Below are 12,804 nucleotides of genomic sequence, written 5' to 3'. Positions count from 1 at the left end.
GCTTGTATTGGCATTGCAACCAGTTGTTAGGTGACGAGACAGCTTTACGGGCTTAAACAGTCAAATTGTTGCGAATTGGCAACATAATAAGTAATATATACATAGCAGCAGCATTCTTGAAAAAATGCATTTTGATCAAATCATATATTCTACAATTGCGTACTCAAGACCATAGTTTGCAGCTTAATTTTTTGGGATCAATTACCATAATAAAGATAATTGTGGCATTCGGTGTACAAAAGCTCTAGCTGTCTGCTTTCCTACAAATTGGAAAAGAATATAGCCAGATTGTTTGATATGATGGCATACCACGTCATTTGTACTTCTACTTTCATGGATAGTTTACCTGTAGTATAAGGGTATTTATCTTACATGACCAAATTATTGATCCTTTCATTGTATTTTCCTGAGATCAGATAAAGTAAGCAGTTTACTTTCTAAAACCAGAGCACTGAATTTACTTGGCTAGGATATATGAATTTACTGATTTCGATTCGTTTATTCAAAACTTAATGACATTGCTTTGCTTCTTTGAGTAGGTTTTTTTATATTTTTTACGAGGAAAAATAAATTAAGTTTGCTTTGTGATGTGAGTGGCGACTCATTACATTTTGATTTTGTTTTGTTTATGAATAAAAATGCCTAGAAAATGGTAGTCTTTCTGAATAGACATGAACGGTTAAAAGATTGGGAACTATATGGTCTTAAGAATCCCATCGATGTCATGAAGCGAGACTTGACGTGGCTTGAGAACATCAGGCTTGAGCTTGCTCCTTGCAAATGCGAGGCGCGATATAACTCTGATCAAGAGCACCATAAATTGTCTCGCTCCTCAGAACACTGAACTTACAGAGACTTAGTTACTTCTCTCCCTTTCAACACGACATCATAGAAGCAGAAATGTTGGTGGGAAGTGGCACAAGTGAGTGAGTTTTTATACACCAAATTAATTTACCATTTTATTTTAGCACTTTGAGCACCGTATGGGCGCGCTCAGCTGGACATTGCTGATGGCACCTGTATCCCGTAAGGACGAGCGTCTACCACCCACCTGAATGTCATTTAGTGCCTTGCAGAAGCTATTACCTCACTTGGTGTGGAGATTAGTTCATTGTTCTGGTGCCAGAGGTCAGCACTTAATATCTCAATCTAGTGGCAACTGAGAAAAGTATAAGGTATGAGTATTCCATAGTTCATTCACGCGCATTTATGAAGGTAAAAAAGGCACATACCAAGCTGACGGAGTCTGATATCTGGGATATTTTATATGGGGATCGTGCACTGTTGCTGCTGCTGCTGCTCGCAGTGTGGTTTCAGTTGCCTGAGGCTGCAGTCGTGTGTGTGAATTGTTTGCGTGACTGTGTGCGCGTGTGTGTGTCCATTGTTGACAAAGGCCTAATGGCCAAAAGCTACAATTGAGTCTTTTTGTTGTGCCCATCTGTGAGTCAGCATCTCCACTATATCATAAAATTGTTGCTACTCACCGTATATCAGAGATGCTGAATCGTGATAGGCACAACAAAAAGATTCCCACAATTATAACTTTCGGCCATTAAGGCCTTTGTCAGCAGTAGACACACATATACACACGCACACGCGCTCACACACACACACACACACACACACACACACACACACACACACTCCTGCAAACACAACTTGCACACACATCTGCAGTCTCAGAGAGCTGAAACTACACTGCGAGCATCAGCACCAGTGCATGATGGGAGTGGCGACTGGGTGGGGGTAAGGAGGAAGCTGGGGCGGGGAGGGGGGTTAGGGATAGTATGGTGGGAGTGGCAGACAGTGAAGTGTTGCAGTTTAGACGGAGGGCAGGAGAGAAGGTGCGGAGGGGGGAGGGGGCGAGTAGTGGAATGGAGAGAAATAAAAAGAAATTAAAAGACTGGGTGTGGTGGTGAAATGACGACTGTGTTGTGCTGGAATGGGAACAGGGAGGGGATGAGAACAGTGACTAACGAAGGTTGAGGCCATGAGGGATATGGGAACGTAGAATGTATTGCAGGGAAAGTTCCCACCTGCGCAGTTCAGAAAAGCTGGTGTTGGTGGGCAGGATTCATATGGGACAGGCTGTGAAGCAGTCATTGAGATGAGGGGTATCATGTTTGGCAGCGTGTTCAGCAACAGGGTGATCCACTTGTTTTTTGGCTACAGTTTGTCGGTGGCCGTTCATGCGGACAGACAGCTTGTTGGTTGTCATACCTAAATAGAATGCAGCACAGTGGTTGCAGCTTAGCTTGTAAATCACATGACTGGTTTCACAGGTAGCCCTGCCTTTGATACCAAGCGAGGTGGCGCAGTGGTTAGCACACTGGACTCTCATTCGAGAGGACGACGGTTCAATCCCGTCTCCGGCCATCCTGATTTAGGTTTTCCGTGATTTCCCTAAATCGTTTCAGGCAAATGCCGGGATGGTTCCTTTGAAAGGGCACGGCCGATTTCCTTCCCCATCCTTCCCTAACCCGAGCTTGCGCTCCGTCTCTAATGACCTCGTTGTTGACGGGACGTTAAACACCACTAACCTAACCTAACCTAACCCTGCCTTTGATGGTATAGAGTGATGTTTTTACATTCCATCCTGGATTTTCCATTGTTCGATAAAATTGTTGCATTATATACAAAATAAAATCACAAATGATTTAACTTATAATAACTTTCATTATTCATTTTATTTAAAAATCCTTGTAATTATTACTAAAGGAGAAAAAAGAAAAAAATTGGCAGAAGCTGGGATTGAACCCACATGAGCAGATTAAAAATCAAGCATGTTACCAATAAGTTATTTTTACACAAGTGCTTATTAAACTATTATATGAAGTGCAGGTATAACTTTGAAAACTTTTTCTGGGGACTGGCTGGCCAGTGCATTTGAGCACTGCTACAGGATAACACCCTTTAGGTAAACCACGAGCCAACCAAGTGCCATTCCAATCTAAATTGCCAAAATTGTACTCTCCCCTCTTTTGCAAAAAAAAAAAAAAAAAAAAAAAAAAAAGAGAGAGAGAGCGTCCCAATTAGTTGTGCAACAAGAAACCAACTCAGTAATTCAAACAACTCATCTTCAGACAGCTTTGTTGGTCTACAGACAATGCAAACACAGTTGAGAGGGTGAGGACATTGAGCTTCCCTTATGACAATAAATTGTCTCTTAAAAGTAATAGTAGTAACAGAACAAGTCCAATAACATATAATGAATTTAAATTGCATTTATATTGACGTTCTCACTTAGTTTTTTTCAATCCCTGCCACCCCATCTTCCTCATATTTTTTGACTATAATACACACCATATGTAACATAGCTCAAGATCTACTTCAAGGGGTTGCATTGTGAAAGGCATGCATGCATGCTTGCCAAAGACTTCTGGCCATATATGGAAGACCACGTGTTGTCTGAGAAGTGCCGTTTGTGATCATGTGGAGGCATGCAATCTGTGCAAGTTGAAATGTTGACCACTTGCTGAGAATCTTGCAATTATTCTGGTGATACAGACCAAATGTCATGAATCGTTAATACAAGTAAAAATAAATTGTGACAGAGTTCCTGAATTCCATAAATCTTTCCACAAGCTTGGCAGTAGTGTGAGGGCCATTGGCAGCATTTGATTTCTAAGCATGGTGGGAAATGCGCAGTTCCTAATGTGATACGGAACTTTTAGCGTAACATATCATTATGGGGAAAACAGATGTTATCCAATATCTGTCAGACCAATAAATGATGGTTGCAAAATTTGAAAGTTTTTTCTTTTTTAGTAAAGTAATTTAGAATCATGTACAGTTTCTTAATTTTGCATGTACAGGGGTTTGGATGGATGCAGAGTGCCTGCAAGGCAGGATGATCACAGCAGCTTTCACGCTTTGTTATACCTGCTGCTCTGGCAGTTTATTCTGTGCTACAGTGCCCTGGCTTGGAGATGTGCTTTGAACAGGAGTGCTGTGAGAGTGAGCATGAGCTCACAGAAGAGAAAGCTTAATCAAGACACAGAAATAAAAATAGCAGTGATCATAATCTAAACGTCCCCCCTGCGGGTTCGGGGGTTAGAATAGGCCCGCGGTATTCCTGCCTGTCATAAGAGGCGACTAAAAGGAGTTTCAACCGTTTCGGCCTTCCATGTGATGGTCCCCCTTGGGGTTTGACCTCCATTTTTCAAAATTCTACAGAAGTACGAGCCTTTTGGGGAAGGACGCCTTACGTGGTGTACCACTGGTCCTCAGTGCACTAAGACCTCGGCACTCAGCATTGTACCGGCGTTGTAACCATACCCATTATTCCTCAAATTGGGCCTAAACGCCTGATGGGTTGTACAAGTTACGCCCATAGTGCGTCCCCATCTGCACCTACGATCATGATGGACTTTCCGTGGCACCAGAAGTCCAGCACGGTAGCCAGCCTGTTATGGTGGGGTCGTCATGTACCCTCTAGGTTGTAGTCCCCTGACAACACAGGGATCGTACTGCCGATACCTGAGCTGCACCCTCCCCACGTCGGCCAAGGAGTAGATGCCCGTCTCGTTGGGGCATCAGGACTCCCGGCGACGGTCATCCTGCCAGGTGGCCCTTGCTGAGGCTGGGTGGCGCCCGTGGGAAGAGCCCCTGGTCGGAGTGGGTGGTATCGGGGCAGACATTTCGCAGATGAAACGTCAACACGTATCAGGTCGCTCTGTGGCCGAGTCTTTCAAAAGGAAAGGTACTGTTTCTAGTTCTGGTTCTCCTGCCCTTTCCCCCTTGGCCACTCCCTGGGAGGAGGGACAGGTCCGCCGGCTTGGGGCGAAGTACTTCCCTCGCTATTTGGTCTGTTCTTGAACCGATGGGGGGACGTTCGCCACCTCCAAGCCCATGTTCTTTGTTCAGCACATTGAGGAAATCGAGGCTCTCAGTAAGATGCGTTCGGGGTCCGTTCTTCTAAAGACCACCTCCGCCACACAGTCGGTGGCGCTCCAGGCGTGCGACTGCTTAGGGGACATCCCGGTGTCCATTGTCCCGCATCTGGCACTAAATAGGACGCAGGGGGTTATTTTTCATCGGGACCTCCTGCTGCAATCTGATGAGGAGCTCAGGGCCAACCTGGAGCGCTGAGGCGTGCATTTCGTCCGGCGAGTCCAGCGCGGCCCCAAAGACCGTCGCATCGACACCGGGGCCTTTATCCTCGCCTTCGAGGGGGACGTTCTCCCGGAGAAGGTAAAGGTGATGTGCTACCGGTGTGACGTGCGACCTTACATTCCGCCTCCTATGCGCTGTTTTTGGTGTTTGCGCTTTGGGCACATGTCGTCACGGTGTGAGGCTGAGCCCCTTTGTGGCGATTGTGGACGTCTTCTTTGTGAGGAACATACATGCACCCCACCACCTCGGTGCGTTAATTGTTCTGGCATCCACTTGCCTAGGTCCTCAGACTGCCCCGCATATCAGAAGGAGAAGAAGATGATACAAGAACTCAAAACTTTGGATCGTCTCTCTTATTATGAGGCCAGGAAGAAGTATGACCGCCTCCATCCCGTGCCGTTGACCACTTCGTTTGCCTCAGTTGTGTCCATTCCTTCCGCGGTATCCTCACCCCTATCCTGTCCCCCCTCCGCCTCCTCCCCCCATCCGGGGTCTCTGCCTCCGCCTCCCAAATCCCTCCCTTCCAAATCCTCCTCCCCCGTGGCCTCCGCCCCCTCTGCCCCAGGGGCCACCCTTCCTCCTCCTCCTCCTCCTCCTCCTCCTCCTCCTCCCCCCCCCCCCCCGCCGCCGCCTGAGAAGCGATCCTCTTCTCAGGCGTCCATCGGGGAAACGTTCCGGACCCCATCTTCCAAGGTCCGGCGTTCCAAAACGGACCCCGCGCGTGAGGACCTTCTTCGGGTCCAGCCCACCATCCCTGCGCCTTCTCGGACTTCCAAGAAGGCCTCCAAGAAGAAGTCTCTATCCCCTCTCCACCCCGGCGCGTTTCGTCTGACGCTCCATCCGTGAGTCGCTGCTCCCGGCCGTCCTCAGTTTCGCCGGGACGCTCTGCTGCCAGGCGCTCAGCTGGCCTCTCGTCGGCAAATGATGCTGCCCCTCCTGCACAACCAGGGACAGCGGCCGCAGCTGGCGACGACTCGATGGAACAGGATCCGCCTCCCGCCGGTTGTAGCGTTGTTCCCTCGAAACCTGACCCTCCGCGGCCGTCGAGGTGACCAGCTCTTCCCCCGTCTCGTTCCCCCTCTTTTTTGACTAGCGATGGCCTTGTTACATTGGAACATAAGAGGTATTCGATCTAATTGGGAGGAATTACAACTGCTCCTCCGCCTGCACTGTCCGCTCGTCCTTGGTCTCCAGGAAACCAAGTTGCGCCCGACTGACCGTATTGCCTTTACCCACTATACCTCGGAGCGGTATGACCTCACCCCTGTGGACGGTATCCCAGCTCATGGTGGGGTCATGTTGCTCGTTCGGGACGATGTCTATTACCATCCCATCCCATTGACCACCCCACTCCAAGCAATAGCTGTCCGTATTACTCTTTCTGCTTTTACTTTTTCAGTTTGTACCATCTACACTCCATCGTCATCTGCTGTTAGTCGGGCTGACATGATGCACCTGATCGTTCAGCTTCCCCCGCCGTTTTTATTGTTTGGCGACTTCAATGCCCATCATCCCCTTTGGGGCTCTCCTGCATCCTGTCAAAGAGGCTCACTCTTGGCGGATCTCTTCAACCATCTCAATCTTGTCTGCCTCAATAATGGCGCCCCAACTTTCCTCTCGGACTCTACTCATACCTACTCTCACTTGGACCTCTCGATCTGTTCTACCACTCTTGCCCGTCGGTTCGAGTGGTATGTCCTTTCTGACACCTATTCAAGCGACCACTTCCCCTGTGTCGTTCGTCTCCTGCACCACACCCCATCCCCACGTCCTTCGAGCTGGAACATACCGAAAGCTGACTGGGGACTTTACTCCTCCCTGGCAACCTTTCCGGACCACGATTTTCTCAGTTGTGACAGTCAGGTCGAATACCTCAAGGCTGTTATCATCAATGCCGCCGAACGTTCCATTCCTCGTACTACCTTTTCTTCACGTCGCATTTCCGTCCCCAGGTGGAACGAGGCTTGTAGAGACGCTATCCGTGCTCGACGACGTGCTTTACGCACCTTTTGCCGCCATCCTACGTTAGCGAATTGTATTGGATACAAACGACTCCGAGCACAATGCCGTAGAGTCATCAAAGACAGCAAAAAAGCCTGTTGGGCCTCTTTCACCAGCTCCTTTAACAGTTTTACTCCCTCTTCTGTCGTATGGGGGTGGCCTGCGCCGGCTGTCGGGCATTAAGGCCCACTTCTCGGTACCCGGCCTGACCTCAGGTAATGAGGTCCTCGTTGATCCTGTGGCTGTCTCCAACGCCTTCGGCCAGTTTTTCGCAGAGGTTTCAAGCTCCGCCCATTACCACCCTGCCTTCCTTCCCAGGAAAGAGGCAGAAGAGGCTCGGCGACCTTCCTTCGACTCGCTGAATCTGGAAACTTATAATGCCCCCTTTACTATGCGGGAACTCGAACGTGCGCTTGCACTGTCCCGGTCCTCTGCTCCGGGGCCAGATGCCATTCACGTTCAGATGCTGGCACACCTTTCTCCGGTGGGCAAAAGCTTCCTTCTTCGTACCTACAATCGCGTCTGGACCGAAGGTCAGGTCCCCATGCGTTGGCGTGACGCCGTCGTTGTTCCTATACCCAAACCCGGGAAGGATAGACACCTTCCTTCTAGTTACCGCCCCATTTCTCTTACAAGCTGTGTCTGTAAGGTGATGGAGCGCATGGTTAATGCTCGGTTAGTTTGGATTCTTGAATCTCGACGGCTACTTACCAATGTCCAATGCTGTTTTCGTCGCCGCCGCTCCGCTGTTGACCACCTTGTGACCTTGTCACCTTGTCGACATTCATCATGAACAACTTTTTGCGAAGGCGCCAAACGGTAGCCGTGTTCTTCGATTTGGAGAAGGCTTATGATACCTGTTGGAGAGGAGGTATCCTCCGCACTATGCACAGGTGGGGCCTACGCGGTCGCCTGCCCCTTTTTATTGATTCCTTTTTAACGGATCGAAAGTTTAGGGTATGTGTGGGTTCCGTATTGTCCGACGTCTTCCTCCAGGAGAACGGAGTGCCTCAGGGCTCCGTCTTGAGCGTAGCCCTTTTTGCCATCGCGATCAATCCAATTATGGATTGCATTCCACCTAATGTCTCAGGCTCTCTCTTTGTCGATGACTTCGCGATCTACTGCAGTGCCCAGAGAACATGCCTCCTGGAGCGCTGCCTTCAGCGTTGTCTAGACAGCCTATACTCATGGAGCGTGGCAAATGACTTCCGGTTCTCTGAAGAGAAGACGGTTTGTATCAACTTTTGGCGATATAAAGCGTTCCTTCCGCCATCCTTACATCTCGGTCCCGTTGTTCTCCCATTCGTGGAAACAACTAAGTTTCTAGGGCTCACGTTGGACAGGAAACTGTGTTGGTCTCCACATGTCTCTTATTTGGCAGCCCGTTGTACACGTTCTCTTAATGTCCTCAGAGTTCTTAGTGATTCATCTTGGGGAGCGGATCGCACTATCCTGCTTCGCTTGTATCGGTCCATAGTCCGATCAAAGCTGGATTATGGGAGCTTCGTCTACTCGTCTGCTCGGCCATCCCTCTTACGCCGTCTCAACTCCATCCACCATCGGGGGTTACGTCTTGCGACCGGAGCCTTCTACACTAGTCCTGTCGAGAGTCTTTATGCTGAAGCTGCCAAATTACCATTGACCTACTGGCGCGACGTACTGCTGTGTCGGTATGCCTGCCAGCTGTTGTCTATGCCTGACCACCCCTCTTACGAGTCCTTCTTCGCCGATTCTCTCGACCGTCAGTACGACTTGTATGTGTCTGCCCTGCCCCCCCCCCCCCCCCCCCCCCCCCCCGGAGTCCACTTCCGTCGCCTGCTTAGACAATTGGATTTTGCCCTCCCTACCACCTTCAGAGAGGGTGAGAGCCCGACACCACCTTGGCTCCAGGCTCCGGTTCATATTTATCTCGACCTCAGCTCACTCCCGAAGGAGGGTACTCCGGCTGCAGTGTATTGCTCACGGTTTGTCGAACTTCGTGCTCGACTTGCCGGTCACACCTTTATTTATACAGATGGCTCCAAAACTGTCGATGGTGTCGGCTGTGCCTTTGTCGTCGGGGCCGCCAACTTTAAATACCGGCTCCTCGACCAATGTTCCAGCTTTACCGCCGAGCTTTTTGCTCTCGATCAGGCCGTTCAGTATGCCCGCCGCCACCACCATTCATCGTATGTACTCTGCTCTGACTCACTCAGTGCTCTTCAGAACCTTGGAGCTCCCTATCCGGTCCATCCCTTGGCTCAAAGGATACAGCAGTCCCTCCATTCTTTCGCTGATAATGGTTCTCCTGTCAGCTTTCTGTGGGTTCCCGGACATGTAGGAGTGCCTGGGAATGAGGCTGTGGATGCTGCAGCCAAGGCTGCAGTCCTCCTGCCTCGGCCAGCCTCCCATTGTGTCCCGTCATCTGATGTTCGTGGGGATGTTTGTAAGAGGCTCGTGTCGTTGTGGTGGGATGCTTGGTCATCCCTCCAAGGAAACAAGCTCCGGGCAGTAAAACCGTTCCCAACTGCTTGGACAACCTCCTCCCGACCATCTCGGCGAGAGGAGGTCCTTCTGACCAGGTTGCGGATTGGGCATTGCCGGTTTAGCCACCACTACCTGCTCTCCGGTGACCCAGCCCCGCAGTGCCCTTGTGGTCAGGCATTAACAGTGCGTCATGTTTTATTGTCGTATCCCCGCTTTAGTCAATCTCGTGTTGTCCTGTCCATGCCATCTACTTTACCGGATATTTTAGCTGATGACGCTCGAGCAGCTGCTCGTGTTCTGCGTTTTATAACTTTGACTGGCTTGTCCAAAGACATCTAACCTTTTTACTTATTTTATCCACATCTTTGTTAGGTCTTTCTGGTGTCCCCCCCTCCCCTTGAGTTTTACTAGATTCCCTGTGCTCTAACAACAGTGAGTGGGCGCTAATGACCTCAGTAGTTGAGCGCCCTTAAACCTCACACAAAAAAAAAAAAAAAAAAAAAAAAAAAAAAAAAAAAATCTAAACGTACTGTCACACAGAAATTAAAACATTTCAGACTATGCACCCCAGACTAACTGTAGTTGCATAGTGCAGGCCATGGCTGTATGTTTCCCACTAATAATCACCACTGCCTGTCATATCCAGTCTACTGACAACACAGAAAAATTGCTGAGGGTGGCAGTCGGGGCATTTCATCCAACAACTGTGTGACTTGCAAAAGCCCTTTGTCTGTGTAAGATGTGGATTTGGCATTATCAGTTGCTCCCAACATAGCACATGATAAAGAGAAGTGCATTGCTTCATGTTGTGGTACTCACAGGGATGGCAAAAGGAATTATCTTTGTACTATTTAGCTGGCTCTAGAAAATGGACCATTCCATGCCATGTATAGAGCCAGGATAATCCTTTTGAAAACAGCAAAGCACGATATTTATGTAAGTGTGTATCATAATGTGGTACTCACTTCCTGTATTGGAAAGACTTTTGTGCAGATGGTTATCTGTTGTCTTGTTTATTAGTTTTTCAGTGGGAGTTAAATAGGTATCCTTATACCATTGACAACCTGTACTGCTAGAGGCAGATGTCAGACAGGATCTCCTATACCTTGTAGGTGTTGGCTATGTTACCATTTGGCAACAGAATTATCTGACAGTTTCCCATGTTTATAATGACTTCTGAAATGTTGCCAAGACAGGAAGGACAAGTCAGGGAAGGATTTTAAGAACTTTTTTTTAACAGAACAAAAATGCCCTGATGGTCACTATTTTTGCCATGGCCTCCATTGCATAATATTCACAATAAGAATGCAAGTATTATTTGTGAATCATATGACTGTAATGAGCTAGTTCAAACTGCCATGGAAGTCATTGGAAGAGTAAACTGCACATTTAAGCTTAAAGTTCTTGGCAGTTGTATGTGGATCAGCAAGATCTGGTCATCTGAAGGGCATAGATGCTATCTACCAAGAGGAGATATTATGAGTACTTACAAACACTATACCAAGCCTCCGTCTGGAGGCCTTGTATTACAGTTTTCCATCATGTGTCAGTATTACACATTGTCTGATCTACAAGCAGTATTCAACCTATTTAAATGACATCCATAAATTGCTAGACTCATTGGGATCTACATATATATACTATGCAAACCACTGAGGTGCATGGCAGAGGGTACATCCCATTGTACCAGTTATTAGAATTTCTTCCTATTCCATTCACATATGCAGTGCAGAAAAAATGATTGTTTGAATGCCTCTGTGTGTGCAGTAATTATTCTAATCTTATCCCCATGATCCCTGTGTGAGCAATATGTAGGGGGTTGTAGTATGTCCTTAGTATAATCATTTAAAGCCCATTCTTGAAACTTTGTTAATAGACTTTTTCAGGATAGTTCACATACATCTTCAAGAGTCTGCTATTCCAAAACCAATATCCCCTGTTAGTCCTATCTGTGTAGGGTCCCACACACTTGAGCAATGTTCTAGGATGGGTTGCGTGAGTGATTTGTAAGCAGTCTTTTTTGTAGACTTAACTGCACTTCCCGAGTATTCTACCAATAAACCAGTCTGCAACCAGCTTTACCCGCGACTGAACCTATGTGATCATTCCATTTTATATCCCTGCAAAGTGTTACATGCAGGTATTTGTATGAGTTGGCCAATTCCAACAGTGACTCGTTGATATTGTAGTCATAGGATCCTATGTTTTTTTCATTTTGTGAAGTGCAAAATTTTACATTTCTGAACATTTAAAGCAAGTTGCCAATCTCCGCACCATGTTGAAATCTTATCAAGATCTGGTTGCATATTTATGCAGATTCTCACAGATAGTACTTCATTACAGACAATTGCAACATCTGCAAAAAGCCTGATTTTATTATTAATACTGCCTGCAAGGGCAATATACAACAAGAACAGCAAGGGTCACATCAGACTTCCCTGGAGTGCATTCAAAGTTACTTCTACAATTGACGATGACTTTCCATCCAAGATAACATACTGTGTTCTGCCCACCCAAAGGTCCTCAGTCCAGTCGCAAATTTCATTTTATACCCTATATAATCGTACTTTTGACTATAAGCACAGGTGTGGTACTGAGTCAAATGCTTTTCGGAAATCAAGAAACACTGCATCTATCTGGTTGCCCGGATCCAGCACTTTCAGTATGTCATATGAGAAAAGTATGAGTTGGGTCTCACATTATTGATGTTTTTGAAAACCATGCTGGTTGGCATTGAGAAGATCATTCTCTTCAAGATACCTCATTATATTAGAGCTCAGAATGTTATAAGATTCTACATCAAATTTATGTCAAGAGTATTGAATGGTAGTTTCCGTTCAAGGGATCAACGATAGATTATGGTGAGAAGAGGGACTAACTCGGCTGCAAATTCAGAATAGAATCTGACAGGAATTCATTCCACCAGGGCCTGGAGCTTTGTTCAGTTTTAAAGATTTCATTTGTTTCTCAACACCATTGACACTAATAGTTATTCATCTTTTCAGTGGTATGAGGATTAAATTGGGGCAGTTCTCCTGGGTTTTCCTTTGTAAAGGAACATTTGAAAATAGGGTTAAGCATTTCAACTTTATCTTTGCTACCTTCAATTTCAGTTCTTGTCTCATTCGCTAGGGACTGGACACTGAGGTGCCACTAACAGCCTTTACCTACTACCAGAATTTCTTTGGATTCTGTGAAATGTCATTTGGCAATATTCTGCTA

General features: G+C 47.2%; 1 protein-coding gene across 1 annotated transcript in view; it reads left to right on the top strand.

The window, feature by feature from the left end:
- Positions 1–12,804, top strand: part of LOC126259711 (saccharopine dehydrogenase-like oxidoreductase) — an 86,199-nt gene that overhangs the window by 41,203 nt on the left and 32,192 nt on the right. The window lies entirely within an intron of this gene.

Source organism: Schistocerca nitens, chromosome 5, assembly GCF_023898315.1.
Source record: "Schistocerca nitens isolate TAMUIC-IGC-003100 chromosome 5, iqSchNite1.1, whole genome shotgun sequence".
NCBI lineage: Eukaryota > Metazoa > Arthropoda > Insecta > Orthoptera > Acrididae > Schistocerca > Schistocerca nitens.
The sequence above is the reverse complement of the archived record's forward strand: the minus strand, read 5'-3'. Positions and strand labels throughout refer to the sequence as shown.